Source organism: Molossus molossus, unplaced genomic scaffold (genome assembly GCF_014108415.1).
Source record: "Molossus molossus isolate mMolMol1 unplaced genomic scaffold, mMolMol1.p scaffold_m16_p_5, whole genome shotgun sequence".
Taxonomy (NCBI): Eukaryota; Metazoa; Chordata; class Mammalia; order Chiroptera; family Molossidae; genus Molossus; species Molossus molossus.
Genome location: NW_023425388.1, coordinates 61,079,600 through 61,096,913, shown reverse-complemented (window position 1 = coordinate 61,096,913; position 17,314 = coordinate 61,079,600). Strand labels below are relative to the sequence as shown.

At 47.2% G+C, this 17,314-nt stretch overlaps 1 pseudogene; it reads left to right on the top strand.

The window, feature by feature from the left end:
• The first annotated feature begins 209 nt into the window (after nt 1–209).
• Nucleotides 210–321, top strand: LOC118618045 (annotated as a pseudogene).
• Nucleotides 322–17,314: the final 16,993 nt, after the last annotated feature.

Sequence of the window (17,314 nt, the reverse complement as noted above, 5' to 3'; positions counted from 1 at the left end):
GGAATCTGCCTGATAAAAACGCGTCGTTTCATTGTAAACTGTTTGATCATTGCACTGCCAGCACACCCCCAGGAGGGCACGTGCCCTACAGAGAGGGCCACAAGCAAACCCAAACCCTCTAGCGTCTCATACAAGGTTCACAGGGAAACAAAGGCAAAGCATAAGTAAAAGTAAATATCATAAGCATTAGTTTTAAAATAAGAGAAAACATCGCTTCTCGGCCTTTTGGCTAAGATCAAGTGTAGTGTGTGTTCTTATCAGTTTAAAATAAGAGAAACCAGCCCCAACCGGGTTTGTTCAGTGGTTAGAGCGTCACCTGCCAGCCCAAAGGGTCACAGGTTCAATTTCTGGTCAAGGACATGTACCTGGGTTGCAGGTTTGATCCCTGGCCCTGCTCAGGGTTGTGCAGAAGGCAACCAATCGATGTGTCTCTCTCACATTGATGTTTCTCCCTCTCTCTCTCTCTCCTCCCCCACCCCCACCTTCTACTCAATGGAAAGGTGTCCTCAGGTAAGGATTAACAAATAAACAAACAAATAAGAGAAAACATATTTCTTGACTATCTCCTGTGTCTGAGTCCTCTATGTGCATTATCTGAACGTATCCAACTTTACTTAACCTACCTGTGGGTTGTGCATTATGGAACTCTGAATAGTTCAATAATTTCACCAATGCTGTGAAGTACTTTGGATTTGAATTAGGATCAGTCTGACTCTGGGATTGGGTCTCCCTACTAGTCCGCACCATAGTTATCCAGGAGAAGGAAAGAGAAACCTCCCAGTAAAAACGCTCAGTAGTGCGGGGCAGTTACCACAATGGAGCAGCCTCACGAGGCCTGAGTCCACCGACGAAGCGGAGCCCAAGCAGGCAGCTTGGACAGTGATGTGAAGCGCGGGTTTGCGGTGCCACAGCTACGGGTTGTTTAGAGGCAGCACTGGGGCCCCAGTGCAGGGTCAGGAGTGGAGCTTGGTGTCCACATGTCGTTGACACAAAGGGAATTGCAGCTACTTTGTAACTGCCAGAGACGGAGCAGGGAGGAGATCAGGAATCCGGGCAGGCCGAGAAATCCGATCATGTGTCTAGCCACCAGAGCACGACGACGTGACTGGGACTCTGATGTAATGTCTGGGCCAGCCACAGCTTGGTCAGGGACTGGGACCTGTGTCCTCAGGTGTGAATGCCAACAACAAGGAGAGTTAACACTCACATAACACTTTCTAGGTGCCAGGCTCTGCTCTAACTGCTCTATACCTATTAACCCATTTAGTGCTCACAGCAACCCTTTGCGCTAAGTACTCTTGGTATCTTCCTTTTGTCCATGAGGAAACTGAAGCAGAGAGAGGTTAAGTAACTTTTCCAAGATCCCACAGCGAGCAATGGGCAGAGCTGGGATTCAAATGAGACAGAATGGCTCCAGAGTCTGTGCTCTTAATCATCACGCCACACTGCTCTGCAGGGATCTGCCCTGACCAGAGACAGACCAACGCAGTGCTTGTAAGGGCTTAAGAAAGGAGGGAGATTGTGAGCTGTGATCAGCTTACCAATGGAGGGCACCCAGTGGAGAGGAGAAAGTCAGTGGAGAGTAGCCATGATTGAAGGAGGGAAAGAGAAGGAAACGCCACTGAGGTAGACAAAGAAGGAACAGTCAGAGAGGTGGGAAGGGCATCAGGATTGTGAACAGCAGGGCAGCTGCAGGAGGAGGATGCTTCAAGGAGAAAGGTTAGCCGCAGTGCCCAGTGCTGCAGAGAGATCCAGAGACGGAGGCCTGAGAAACGGACGTTGGAATTGGCACCCTGAAGCTTGTGTTGAGGACAATGTGGGCTATTCTGTAAGGACACAGATTTGACTGCTGTAATAAAAGCCAAAATAACAGTGAGAAGTGTACTTCCACTCACATAACAGTCCAGCATAAACAGTTCAGGGCTAATATGGTTATGCCATCTTGTGGGGAACTCACCCTCCTTCTATCTTGTAGCTCTATCATCTTGAGCATGAGGTTTCTATCTCAGGTCTAAAATGACCATTCTTGTGATCCCTCCACAGTCTAGCCAGTATGAAGGCAAAAGCAAAAGTGGAGAGCATGCCCCTTCCTTTTAAGGGAGTGGCCCAGAAGTTACATATATGGCAACACCTAGCTGCAAGGGAACCTGTAGCTGGGCAGAAATAGAAACTGGTGGGTTCTATTTCTAAAGCAAGAATAAAATTGACAGAAATTGGAATACAACTCTTTACCGTGCAGGTCACCCTTGCAGCTAGTTTCGTCTAGTGGGCTGCGTGGAGTTGGCAGAGAGAGGATGGAGTGCATAGAGCGAAGGAGGCGCCAGCTGAGACCGTTGGTCACTGGAAATGGAGGAAGAAATGATGGTCGTTTGGGGAGTGACAGAGTAGAGAGATGGTCTGCACAAGATAGGGAGAACTAGGTATGCTTGTGGAGAACAGGAGAAAAAGAAGAGAGAAGAGAAAAACCAGGTGCTGGAGAGTGAAGACAGCTGAAGAGGTCGGCCTTGGACACTTCTTTCTCTGAAACAAGAGGCAAGGAAAAAATGAGTGAAGATATAGACATTTTTATTTTTATTTTTATTTTTTTGTTAATCCTCACCTGAGGATATTTCTCATTAATTTTTAGATAGAGTGGAAAGGGAGCAGGGAGGGGGGGGGCAGATATTGATGTGAGAGAGACATTTCGACTGGTTGCCTCCTGCATGACCCCGATGGGGGCCAAGGCCACGGGTTGAACTTGCAACCCAGGTAGATGCCCTTGACCGGGACCCTTTGGTCTGAGGGCTGATGCTCTAACTGCTGAGTCAAACCAGCCAGGGCAAGATATAGAGACATTTTAATATGGAGATAGGGAAGTTGAGCAAGCCTGGGTTCAGGTAGCCCCCATCCCAGCCACGGAGGTGAGATAATCTACCTCGGTGACTGTGTTTTCAAATGTGAAAGCTGCTGGGAACACACAAAATAAAACATAAGGGTGATGCTCCATGTGCCTGGCCCTCTGCCTCTCAGGAGCTGCACAAAGAGGCACCATTTCCCTCCTGCAGAGTTAGAACCCTGGGCAGAGCTGCTTCCACCCTCCGAACAGGCACTGTGGACACAGAGTTGGCTCTCGATTAGTATTTGTTAGATAAATGAATAGATAAATGAGTGAAGGAACAAACACATTTCATCCTCTGTGACTTTGGAGAGTGGCACATGTTGAGAACATTTAAATTCCTCTCCAAGTGGTGTAATTTCGTGCAGACTGACGTTCATGCTAAGATTCCATTTCCATACTTGCTTCCTTCTTCTCTAAAACATGAGAAGGATATGTTCCCTGGAATTTCTGAGACGCTGTGGATTTTGCTAGACGCTATCTAGGTTTTGTTTGTTTGTTTGTTTGTTTATCCTCACCTGAGGACTTTTTTCCATTTTTTGTTCAGATAGTGGGAGGGAGAGAGAGGAAGAGAGAGAGAGAGAAACATCGATGTGAAAGGGACACATCGAGTGGTTGCCACCCACACGACCCAACCAGGGCCGGGACAAACTGCAAACGAGATATGTGCCCTGAGCGGAAACCGAACCCGGGTCTCTCTGGACCACAGGCTGACGCTCTAACCGCTGAGCCAAACTGGCTGTCTAGGTTTTTTTTGTCTGAGTTACTAGAGGAGATTGTGAGGAACCACTCGGGCTAAAGAAAGAGCATCAATAATAGGTTACTTTTCCTTTCAAAGGATAATATCCATTCATGGAAATTCTTTGTGCATATTTGTTTCCAATTGCCATGTGTCATATCATTACAGATGTCAGGCAAGCCATGACATAACTCAAGAATCCAGATGTTTCAAAGAAAACAATCTCCCCTTTTACTTCTGCCCCCCAGTTTACATAGTTAATTGTTTCTCGTTCCCCGTTTGTATTTCAGGAGATCATATCCAGGAAGATGGTCAAATTAGAGGAGGAAAATCAGATCAGAGGTTGCTTCATCAGCCATCAACCACCCACAAAACCAGAAAGCCTCTTATTACGAAGTTACCACGCGTGGTGATGTGTTGAGGACTAAACAAACAAAACGACCGAGAGCTAGTGGCTGATGCCCAGGCCGGTTCCACACAGGCTTGGCACCCCCTTCCTGGAGGATGGAGGCTCCTGACCCCTTGGCCCTCTCCTGAGCCTCTTTCTGAAACAAGCCCATTCTGTTGGTGAGAGGCAGAGCATCTTCATTGCAGAGAAAAGATCTCCAGGTTCTTTCCCACTGCGACAACTGCAGAAATTATAAGCAAGCAGGATGATTACATCACCTCTCATCACAATTCCTCTCTCCGGCTCCAGCACGAGGAAACAATGTGCCTGCTTGTATCCTCCCCTCCAGACGGCCAGCTCTCCAGACGGCCTTCACCTTCTGAAGGGCAACGCTGTCTCTGGTTTTCTATCCTTGGAAATCTCTCCGAACTTGTCTCTTTCTAAGACAAAACATTCTTTAAAGCCCTGACTCTCTGGCACAGGACATAAACAGGTGTGCAAGGCAGCTGAGACAACTGTCCTCTTCCTTCTCCAAGAAGAGTGGCTTTTGATGAGTAAATATATTTGGGGCACTACCTCCGCCTCCTCCGTGCCCTCCAGGATGGGGAGCTTCGCAGTGTTCTTGGCAGGGCAGTGAAGCGTTTACACCACCACCATCGGTCCCAGTCCCTCCCTACCTTCGACATCATTTCATAGCTTTTGGCTGGGGGCCACTCAGTCCTCCCAGATCACTTTTGTTTGACATCAGAGCCTCTGACTTCTCAGCCAGCTTGCCAGAGTGACCAATGGGATTCTTCCTGCCCAGTGCATAGGAAGCACTTTTTTTCTTTTCTTTAAAAAAAAGATATATATATATATTTTTTTTAAATTGATTTTTAGAGAGAGCAAGGAAGAAGGAGAGAGAACCATGTGAGGGAGAAATATTGATCTTCTGCCTCCTGCAAGCCCCCCACCGGGGATCGAGCCCACAACCCTGGCATATGCCCAGAGTGGGAATCAAACTAGCGACCTTATGGTGCACGGGATAAAACTCAAGCAACTGAACCACACTGGTCAGGATCGGAAGCACTTTCTTACCTTGCTTTTCGTTATTTTCTATCAGTGACCGCCCTCTTCCCCATATCCCAAAGGCAACACACAGAGCAGACCTCACATTTTCAAAATGTTTACTAACAAAGGAATGATTGTACTAAAATTACAAAGCAGTATTTGCGTCTAATCCTTGATTACAAATCGGTGCTAAATCTCGTCTGTCCGCCTCTGACCACGTGTCCATGGTCACCCGGTATTTGTGCTTCTCCCAGGTCTATCTCAGACCAGGCCAGAGTCTTCATGCTGCGCCAGCCTGGGCTTGGCCTGCCCTCCCAATTGCAGAGAAACTAGACTGTGGGGGTTTTGTGTCTGAATCTTGCCAAGTGCTCGATGCATCTGACATTTCATACCTAGGGTTTGGTGCAGGTGTCATCGTTGAAGAAGCACACTGACAAGTTTCAAAGAACAAACAGGTAGTGAGGGATCTGGAAACCATCTCACACCAAGAAGGGTTGGAGAAACTGAGGACATGGGCCAGAGAAGAGAGGGCTTGGGGAGTGGACACAGCCACCACAGATGCTCCAACACGAGAGGGTGGAACCGAGGCTGATGAGACATAGTTGCTGTTTTCAGTTCAACACAAAGATAAACCTTTCTTACACCAACCCAGCTAATCCGAAGTGCTGTGGACTGTTCTAGAAAACAGTAAGGGTCTCTCTACCTAAATCATTCTGGCAGAGATAAGCTGGCCTTCCCGCTGAGATGGGTAAGAGCCGGCCTTTCAACTGCCATTGTCCATCTCTTTGAAGAAGATGGAGCCCTGGCTGATTTGGCTCAGCGGTTGTTGTGTCGGCCTGCAGACCAATGAGTCGCGGGTTCGATTCCAGTCAAGGGCACCGTACCTCAGTTGCGGTTCATCCCCGGCCCTGGTCGGAGTCGTGCAGGAGGCAAGCAGTGGATGTGTCCTTCTCACATCGATGTTTCTCTCTCTCTCTCCCTCTTCCCCTCCCTCCCACTCTATCTGAAGATAAATAGAAAAATATCCTTGGGTGAGGATTTAAAAAAAAAAAAAAGATGGAGAGAGGTTCCAGAGAGGATCCTGTGAAACCTTGCTCTCGCTTGGCTCTAGACATCAGTCAGCTTTTACCTATTATTATCGCCCTTTGAAATTCTGACATGCTCTCCAGGAATTTAAAACATTCCCTTCTGCAGGACGACACAGCTGCCAGCTTTCAATTTCAAACTTCAAAGCTGCTTTGGAAATAAAAGTTTGCTTTTACAATCTGAAAGGTTTCTAGCCACAGGAAAAGTGACTTGAACTTTGGAAATTTGTTTTGGAAATTTAGACTTATTGACCAACTTACTGGTGAGCTTGCAAATCCCTCCGGCGTATGCGAGCAGCTAACTCCCTGCTGTCTGACAAACTGGGCCCCGGTCTCGGTCTCCGGTCTCCGGGGTCTCCAGCCAGCTGCAGCAGCGGGCCGGTGTCAGCAGGAGCTTTAAAAAAAGAAAAGAGAGAGAGAAAGGAGCAGGTGAAATCTTGCTCCCTGGCATATATCCTCAGTTGGACTTAAATAAACTCATGAAAATCCTCTTAAATAAAGGAAGAAGAAAAGTGTCCAGCCCGGCCGGTGTGGCTCAGTGGTTGAGCGTCAACCCATGCACCAAGAGGCCACCGGTTCGATTCCTGGTCAGGACACATGCCCAGGTTGTGGGCCCGATCCCCAGTGGGGGGCATACAGGAGGCAGCCAGTCGATGTTCTCTCTCATCGGTGTTTCTTTCTCTCTGTATTTCTCCCTTCCTCTCTCTCTAAAAAAAAATCAATGAAGGAAAAAAGAAAAATCGCTAGATGTTTAAAAAAATAAAAATAAAGCGTCCAGGCCCTCTACTCAGAGCTACTGATTTAACTGGGCTAGGACTGGGCTTGGGCATGGGTAATTTAAACAATTCTCGGGGTAATTCTAATGTGCAACCAGAGCTGAGAAGCTGTTCTCGAAGGTTTGAGAGCTGCCGTTTGACCCATGTTCCTCTCAGACATCATTTGGATCAAGCCGGTTTTCCTGGGTTCTAGAGGCTTACCAGTGCCGTCATATTCCAAAACACCATTCAGGAATAAATGAATGAATTATTTGTATCTATTGTTTTCATTCTCAGTGGACCTCATACCTCAGGCCCATTAGACCCACCGTGACGGTGGACTGAGAGTGGATGGAGGCTGAGGGATGTTTTTACATTTCCAGTGACAAAATCGGTGGGTACGGTCAAGCTAAACTCACCTACAATTGTTTCGAGAATTCCTCTTGGGCGCCTCTTGCCAGCACACAGCTGTCCCTATGCCCAGACAAAAACAGTTTTCTCTGGAGCTTCCGAAGTCTCAGACAAGAGAGCACTCCTTTAAGGCGGCTTTGACATGCTGACTCACAGCCGCTCATCTTCCAAAAGCTATCCACTGGGAAACCGCACCTGTGCCGACGCTGGGCTCAGCTGCCCACGGGAGTTGCTGGCAGCAGGCACATCCTTCTGGTTGGAGCTGGACCCATGTCATCCCCCCGCGAAACTAAACTCCACGAAGGCCCAGGCCTCACGGGTCTTCCCCACCCTGGTAACCTCAAAGCCCAGAACAACATCTGACACAAAAGGAGGGTGCCCAAGAAATGGATTCAGTGGATGAATACCTGAATGAATGGATCCAATGATGGGCCCAGAGAGAATGCCAGACTGTCAAGATTACTAAAAAATGAATGAATAAAATTTTTTTTTCCCATTTCTGGCGTCCCCAGAGCGTCACGGACATGAGCAGAGGCAGACACGGACAATGTCCTATGTTAACGTAGGGAGGAACTGGGCGGCCAGAAAAAAGACGGGGCAATTTACATAAAGCCTTGGATCAACTTCTAGATGACCAGCCTCCGTGTCCTTCAGCCTGGGCAGCACGGAGGTCCCCTCGGCAGAGCTGCGGCCCCCAGCCCGGGGCTCCCTGCTGCTGTCTGTGCTAACCCACTCCCCAGGGAGAGCCCCTCTCCTGGTGCTGACCTCACACCCCTACGCAGTCTAGCTCTGCCAATCACAGACCACCCTGCCCTGCCCGCTGGGCGATGCAGCACCAGACCCTTTCCTCTTCAGAGAAAGCAGCTTAGAAAAAAAAAATTTTTTTTTAATTTTAGCTGAAAAAATTAGAACGAGGCTTGTCCAGCCTTGGCAGTGTTAGCAATCATCTGCTAGAAAAGCACACACATTTGTAGTTAAAAAAAAAAAAAAAAAAAAAGCCCAGCAGCTGCGTTCTCCCAATCCCCAGGGTCCTGGAACACACCCAGAAAGAGTAGAAACCCTCTCTTGGAATATGGGATGTGGGATTCAATGAAAAGATTCTGACCTAACCACCTTTCTCTTGGTGCTCACATCACATAAAGGGAAGTGTTCACATCTAGGGCTTTCTGACCATGTGACCTGGCAGAGCTGAGCACATTCTCCCCGAGCCTCTGACCTGTACAAGAGGAATTTTTACTTTGAGGCTCAGTCAGCTTTCTGATGGGAGGAATTCGCTGTGTCTCAGCATGGGTATTGCCCATGTCAGTGTGCGTGTGGAAAACCAGATGCTTGGACCCAGTGGTTAACACGCTCAATCTCCTGTAGTTATCGCATTCTCGGGCTTTGAGTCAGAACGAGGGATTGAACCCTGGGGATCTGGGCTGTAGGATCATCAGAGGCTCCAGAAAAGTCCTCGCTGTGGTGGGGAGATTGTTCCCTGTGGACATACACGTAGGGATGTTCATCTACACAGAAGAGGTGCATCTTCAGTGATCTGGGAACAACCCGTGTTTGTTAGCTGCAGGTTATGTTGAAAGAAGAGCTGTGATCAAATTCCTAATCAAGGGGCAATTGTCACTGATAATAACTGTCCCCTCTCTGCTTCTCTCCATCTTCGAAGTACGCAGCCTACACAGGATGGAAAGCAATCACTTGCTTAGGAAAACTTGACTCGGTCCACATGATCACAAACACTGAGAGACTCACTTAAATGGGGTGGTGGGATTAGGGATTGAGAGGCATGGCTGAGAGACAGACATTACATTTAAAGCAGCATCTAGCCCTGGCTGGTTATCTCCGTGGTTAGAGTGTCAGCCCGAGGACCAATGAGTCTCAGGTTCGATTTAGTCAAGGGCACATACCTTGGTTGCAGTTCGTCCCCAGACTTGGTCAGGGTCGTGTGGGAGACAGCCTGACAATGTGTTTCTTTCACATGGCTGTTTCTCTCTCTCTCTCTCTCCCCCTCACACTCTGTCTGAGGATAAAGGAAGAATCTCCTTGGGTGGGGATTAAGAAAAAAGTAGCATTTAGCTCAGACTGACAAACCTCAGAGGAGGGTGGGGAGAGGAAGAAGAAATAAACCAAAGAATTTATATACATGACCAATGGACACAGACAACAATATTGTGAATTGGGGGTGGACACAGGGAGGAGGGTGTCAATGGGAGAAAAAGGAGAAACATCTGTAACAAAACTAAATAATTTTTTAAAAAAGATTTCCTCCTATGGCAGGAAGAATCTTATTTACAAAGTGTGGCATTTTGATTAAGTGAAAAATACATGGACTCTGGAGTTAAATAATATTCACTTGAAATCCCAGCTGGAAAAAAAAAAAAGATATACAAAATAGATTCAATGACATGGAAGCATGAAACAGACTGATAAGTCTCAGAGAGGGGTGGAGGGTGGAAAGAGATTAACCAAAGAATTTATATGCATGTATGCACAACCCACGGACACAGACAACAGTGCAGTGAAGGCTGTGGTGGGGGGAGGGGCAGGAGCAAGGTGGAGGGGATCACTGAGGGAAAGTAGGAGGACATCTGTAATATTTTCAACAATAAAAATTTGCCCAGCAAAAATATAAATGAAGTAGCGCCTAGCCAGTGTGGCTCACTGTTTGAGCATCGACCCATGCACCAAGAGGTTGCCGGTTTGGTTGCTGGTTCGATTCCCGGTCAGGACACATGCCCAGGTTGTGGGCCCAATCCCCAGTGTGGAGCAGGAAGGAGGCAGCCAATTGGTGTTCTTTCTCATCGATGTTTCTATTTCTCTAAGATCAATAAAGAAAAAATAATATTCATCTGACAAGCACTGAGTCAACAGTCACTGCTTTCAAGGAATTTCTGGTCCAGTCACTAAACCAAACTCTGTCTTAGTTAACTATTTCTGTGTAACAAATTACCCCAAAGCCTAGGGATTTAAATCGACATGGATTTTCTCACAGTTCCTGTAGGTCAGTGGCCAGGCATGGCTTTGCTGGGTCCCCTGGCTCTGGGTCTCTCACAAAGCTGAAGCCATTTTTTTTTATCCTCACCCGAGGACATTTTTCCATATTTTGTTCAGATAGAGTGGGAGGGGGAGAGAGAGAGAGAAACATCGACATGAAAGGGACACATTAAGTGGTTGCCACCCACACAACCCAACCTGGGCTGGGGACAAACTGCAACGGAGGTATGTGCCCTTAGCAGGAACCGAACCCGGGTCTCTGGACCGCAGGCCGACGCTCTAACCGCTGAGCCAAACCAGCCAGGGCAAAGCTGAAGTCATCTTAAGGCTCAATGAGGAAGGACCCGCTTCCTCCCTCACTCTGGTTATGGGGAGACTCAGGTCCTCAATGGTTGTGGGACTGAGGATCCCTTAGTTCCTTGCGATTCAGGCCTCTCCACAGAGCCTATCACCACATGGCAGATTTGGAGGAGTTTTACTAAGAGAACAGAATGAAGGAAACCTGGAGACAAGCAGAAACACTTCCAAATTCCCACCCACCCTACAGTCACCGCTGGGGTGTGAGGAGCATTCTGTTTCCTGCTTCCCGTTCCTTCCTTCACTGATGTATCCATTCACGTAATGTTCTGGGCGCTCTCTAGGCCATGGACTGTTCAGGTGGGAATGCAGCAGTGACCAAAACACATTTCCAATTCGTAGGGAGTTCATATTCCAGTAGAGAAGACAGATAATAAATAAATGAGAAGTGTGTCGTGTCTCAGAAGATAAGTGTTATGGGGAACAAATGAGGTGGAACAAGGCGGGGTTACCATGAGGCGTGTGTGGTGGGAGGTTCCCGTGTGGGCACTGAGCAGAGGACTGAAGGAAGGGGAGGCCTGAGGGGCCGCACGCTCGGTAGTTGGGGAAACAGCAGTGGTCAGTGAGGCCGGGCAGTCCGTGAAGAAGAGGACAGACAGACACGAGGTCACAGGGGTATCTGAGCGGTAGAGGGTAGTGGGGTTCACGGCACAGTCGTTTAAAGGGCTCCAGAAGCCATCTGAAGACTGGATTCCCCTCTGGGATGGGACACAACGAGCAGATTTGGCGAGGAGGAGGAACATGCTCTGATGTAAGGCCGCTTGGTTGTTACACGTTCGAGAAGAGACTGTCAGTGGGGCAAGGTGGAAGGCAGGAGGCCAGCTGCAAAACTATGGAAATAATCCAGGCAGAAATGGTGAGACGGGGTTGGATTACGGATCTGTTTTAAAGAAGAATAAATAGGATTTAATGAATGATTGGACAGGAGATGTGACAGGAAATGGGGCACTAGGGACCACTCTAAAGGTTTCGCCTGAGCAACTGGCACCCTTTATAGGGAAGAGGAGGGGGAGCGAGAGGGGCAGGTTTGGAGGTCAGGGGTTCTGTTTTAGATACGTTCATTTGAGATGCTTATAGACATCCAGTGGACGTGTCAAGTAGGCGGTTAGATAAATTAATCTGGAGTTCAGGGGACTGATTCTGGGCTACAGGTGGAAATCTGAGAGCAGTCAGTTAATAGACATTATTTAAATATGACTAATTCACTAGGGTAGATAGAAAAGAAAAGGCTCGAGGACTGAACCCTCGGACACGCCACCATTAAGTGGGGGTGACGTAAAAGCTGCAAAGAAGTGACTGATACATTAGAAGGAGAATCAAGAAAAAGCCATGTCCAGGAAACCAAAAGGAAAAAGTAGATCTTTAGTTTATCTCAGTGTTTCTCAAATGCAAACATATCTAAGAATCACTCTACAAGGTTTACACACAATATTTTATTTACCTATTTTGTGGGAAATTTAAAGGATTTTGAGCCCGGCTAGTGTGGCTCAGTGGTTGAGCGTCAACCCATGCACCAAGAGATCACCAGTTCGATTCCCCGTCAGGGCACATGTCCAGGTTGTGAGCCAGATCCCCAGTAGGGGGCCAATCAATGTTCTCTCATGGATGTTTCTATCTCGATGTTTCTATCTCTCTCGCTCTCCCTTTCTCTCTCTAAAATCAATAAAGAAAAAAAACGATTTTCAATGTAATTTTGACATGGTTTGCTTTTAGCTGTAGGTGCTGACTAAAGAACATAATTGAGGTCAGATGGGACCCACTCTGGGTCCCGGTATGTTAGAAGGATTTCAAAGTACTGTAAGGACAGAGGCAGTGTTTACTGAGGCGTCAAGTGTTAGGGTTTATTTCATTCATTTTTTTTTAATCCTCACCCAAGGGTATTTTTCTATTTATCTTCAGATAGATTGGGAGGAAAGGAGAGAAGGAGAGAGAGAGAGAGAGAGACATCGATGCAAGAGAGACACATCAACTGGTTGCCTCCTGCACGACCCGACCAGGACTGGGGACAAACTACAATCGAGGTGTGTACCCTTGACCTGAATTGAACCCGCGGTTCATTGGTCTACAGGCCGACACTCTAACCACTGAACCAAACCAGCCAGGGCCACCAGGAGTTTCTTAATGTCTGGCTGCAACTGTTTTTTGTGATGTTGTTAGCTGTTGATGATTAAGACCTATATCCAGCCCTGGCCGGTTTGGCTCAGCAGTTAGAGCCTCGGCCTGTGGTCCAGAGAGACCCGGGTTTGGTTCCCGCTAAGGGCATGTACCTCGGTTGCAGTTTGTCCCCGGCCCTGGTTGGGGTTGTGCAGGAGGTGGCCACTCGATGTGTCCCTTTCACATCGATGTTTTTCTCTCATTCTCTCTCCCTCCCACTCTATCTGAATAAAAAATGGAAAAATGTCCTCGGGTGAGGATTAAAAAAAAGACCTATATCCATTATAATCTTGGAGGATGCAAAACCATTCTCTCTAATATGCCTTCTTCATTTATTAACTGTAACACTTCTATAAAGGGAAACCTCCTGCCCTGGCCAGCGTGGCTCACTTGGTTGGAGCGTTGTCCCATGCAATGAAGGGTCATGGGTTTGATTCCTCATCAGGGCAAGTACCCAGGTTATGAGTTCCATCCCTGGCCGGGGTGTGTGCGAGAAGCAACTGATCAATGTTTCTCTCGCATATCGATGTTTCTCCCTCTCTTTGTCTCCCCCCACTTTCCCTTTCTCTCTCTCTCTAAAGTCAATAAAAACATATCCTCGGGTAAGGTTTAAAAAAGAGAGAGAGAGATCCTGGCCGGTTTGGTTCAGCAGTTAGAGCATAGGCCCGCGGTCCAGAGAGACCCGGGTCCGGTTCCCGCTAAGGGCATGTACCTCAGTTGCAGTTTGTCCCCGGCCCCAGTTGGGGTTGTGCAGGAGGCAGCCACTCAATGTGTCCCTTTCACGTCAATGTTTCTCTTTCTTCCTCTCTCCCTCCCAGTCTATCTGAACAAAAATAGAAAAATGTCCTCAGGTGAGGATAAAAAAAAAAGAGAGAGAAACCACTCCACAATCTATATTTGGTTTCTCTGTGGTACAATTCATACAGAAAAGGCAACATAAATGCTTAATTTCTTACCTTTATTTATCAATTTTTAAAATAACGAGTTGGTTCCTAGCATCCTCGCACAGAAACCCGTTAGAGCTTGGGGGTACGGGGTGTCCTGGGAGTGCATGGACTTAGGTATTTGCAGTGTTCCAGTTCCCTGCAGTTATCCTCACCGGTGCTCACGTTACCCATACCTGGTCAATGGAGGCCCCTTCAAGTCACTTTCTGAATGTTTCTGGTGCATAATTCTCACTATTTGGTATGACAAGATGTTCAGGTTTATCTTGTATATTTCTTACCCAGACCTGGAACCTCAAATCTCTGGTTTCTTTTCATGGAAAAGAAATTGAAGTTGTTATGTACCGTAGGAGGTCATAGAATCAGAGCCAGGCGTAAGGGTTGAAGATGTCACCTCAGCAAACACAGCTGTACTGGAGTCCTCTAGAACTCAGCCTCCTCGAAAGCTGCTGAGCTGAGACAAGGATGCTGTTGATCTCAGAAAAAGATGCTCTTATGTCCCAAGCGGACAGTGTGGGGACAAGCTGATGGCTTTGTTTCACTCAATCCAAATGCTAAATGAGAAAAAGAACAGAAAGAAAACGGAGCCCATGAAAAAATGATACTTACTAAGAGAAAGGACAGATCCCTTTCTCCCTAAGGTACAAGAGGAAGGGACAAATCTCTGAAGATGCAGACGACTACAGGATACAGAAAAGATGTTGGGAGATTGTTCAGCATCTTTAATAAGAAGGTTTTTCATAAAACATGAACAGACAGCCACCAAATGAAAAATTGAGAAGAAGAAGAAACACACAAAATAAATAGAAGGGTAAATGGGTGAGATGAAGAATTCTAAAAGAGCCCTGGCCGGTTTGGCTCAGCGGTTGGAGCATTGGCCCGCAGACTGGAAAGACCCAGGTTCGATTCCCGCTAAGGGCATGTACCTCGGTTGCAGTTTGTCCCCGGCCCCAGTTGGGGTTGTGTGGGTGGCGACCACTCGATGTGTCTCTCTCAAGTCGATGTTTCTCTCTCTCTTCCACCCTCTTTCCCTCCGGCCCTGTCTGAAGATAAATGCAAAAATGTCCTCGGATGAGGATTAAAAAAAAAAAAAAAAGAATTCCAAAAGAAAACCAAAGACACAAGAGCAAAAATGCAATCCGATTAATATACGTCTACACATATAATAATGTTGTTTTCACCTAACTATATATGAGAAACATCTTTTCATATGTCATTAAATATTTTCATCATGATATTCCCAATGACCAACTGCATGGGTAATTCAACATGTAAAAAGTCACACTTCATTGAACTTATCCCCTCTTGTTAGACAAGTAGGTATTTTCCTGTGGTTTTTTTAGCCATTATGAGCAATGTGAAGGGAATATATCCTTGTATATCTGCCTATTTATTCAATAACTATTTATTGCCCTGGCCAGTTTGGCTCAGCAATTAGAGCATTGGCCTGCGGACCAAAGAGTCCCAGGTTCGATTCCAGGTTTGATATCTCAGTTGCGGTCCGGCCCCAGTTGGGGTTGTGCCGGTGGCAACCAGTTAGTTGATGTGTCTCTTTCACATCAATGTTTTTCTTTCTCTCTCTCTCTCTCCCTCTGACTCTGTCCGAAGATAAATGTAAAAATATCCTCAAATGAGGATTGAAAATAATAATAATTGAGCAACTACTGATCACTGGGCACAGTGTTAGATGTGGGGGTGCATGGTAGTGAAAGAGGTGGGTACAGTTTCCATCTCCATGGACCAACAGGGAAACAGGACGATTAAGTAAGAAATTTCAACACTTTGGTGATAAGTGGTAGAGAAATTGTATGGTGATAAGGAAGCACATGGCAGGAAGCCTAACCTACTTGAGATTTTCCTGAGACCTGAAGAAGGAGAGGAGGTGAGCTAGAAAAGAATTGCAAATGACATTTTAGGGAGAGAGAACAGCACGTGCAAAGGCCGACATGTGAGAAGAGCAAGGCACACTCAGCACCTCAAAAAACTCAGTGGCGGGTCACAGAGCCTTGTCACTGAAAGAGGTTAAGCATGGGAGTGTTGGGGTCAATTTTTTTTGCTATGAAAATAGAAGCATTCTGTAGCACAATGGACCTTTGATTACAGCAGAGCATAACTGAAGGCAGGGAGGCCATTCAAGGATCTGTTCAATAGCCCAGGCAAGACGGGGTGGTGGGCCAGAGAGGTGTTGGCCGTGAGAACGCCAAGAAGCAAGTGGACTTGGGGAATACGTAGGAGAGGCTGGTACCTTTGATGTGGGTGGTAAGGGAGAGGGGATTTGAACCTGGATCCCAGGTTTCTGACTTTAGCAACCAGGTGGTGCCATTTACTAGAAACAGGATAGAGAGAGGGGGGAAATGATGAGGTCAGTCGGTTAATATTGATTTGAGGTTCTTACAAAATTCCTAAGTGGAAATATCCCATATGCAGCTGGAGATCCAGATCTGAGCTCAGGATCGCTCCTGGGACCTGGACTGGAATTCTAGATTTGGGACCACTGGTACATGAGTCATAAAGTTTTGGGAGTGACTGAGCTCCTACAGAAAGAATACAGGAAGCGAGAAGGGAAAGGCCCCAAGGGCAGACTCCTGGGGAACAGCAGGAACAGTTCAGGGATGGACAAAGGAAAAAGACACTTGAAGGAATAGCCAGAGAGGTGAGGAAGAAAACCAGACAAAATGCAGCTTTATAGACGCTGGACAAAGAGCTTGTGTCAAGAGGACAGGTGTGACTAACAGCATCAATATTTTCAAAGGTGTTAAGCTGGATTTAGTGACCATCTACGTGACTCAGAGCAGTGGCAGGGGCGAGTTGGGTGTGGTGACCAGATTTCACAGTAAACAGTTGGCTGAAGGAATCAGTCAATCACTCATATGACTTCTGACCCAATTTAAGAATCACTGCCTTTCTCTCAAGTTGAACTCATCTTCATTTATTTTCAGATTGTTTTTATTTGGGTCTGCTTCTTGCATCTTGGTTTATGCTTTCTAGGTTTTACGTTCCCTCACTCTTTCTTTTGTATTCTATTTTTGCTGAGTAGACCATTGTGTGTACCGTTATCTCCTGACGCGAACTGGGGGGTAAACAGCCTGCTTTCAATTCTGTGGTCGGCAGTTAGACACGAGCAGAGCAGGCATGACCAGCCAGGCACAGAAGGTCAGAGGGTGGAGAGCCTCGGGTGCCTTAGCAACAGGCAAAACTAGGAAAACAAGGAGTTCGCCCCCAGGGTCACCTTTCCTCCCCTAGCATAGCCCTGATCACGTGCTTTAGACCCCCTGACCTTTCATATTGCTGGTCATGCCGTTCAGACTCCCCTGACCTTTCCTCCCCTGGCATGTTGCTGGTCATGTGGGTTAGCCTCCCTTGGAGGAGGAACAAGGGGCCAGAGAGTGGTCTCATGCGACTCCCATGCAGGCCCTTGCACGACCACGCTCCTAAGCATTCACCCCTAGGGATAACACCTAGGCCTCTTGCATTTCAGCTCCAGTCTCAGAAAAGCAACAAAACCAGCCATGGCTGACATCAGGACCAGCTGTGTTGACTAATGATGCCCCTTACCCTGGCACCAACC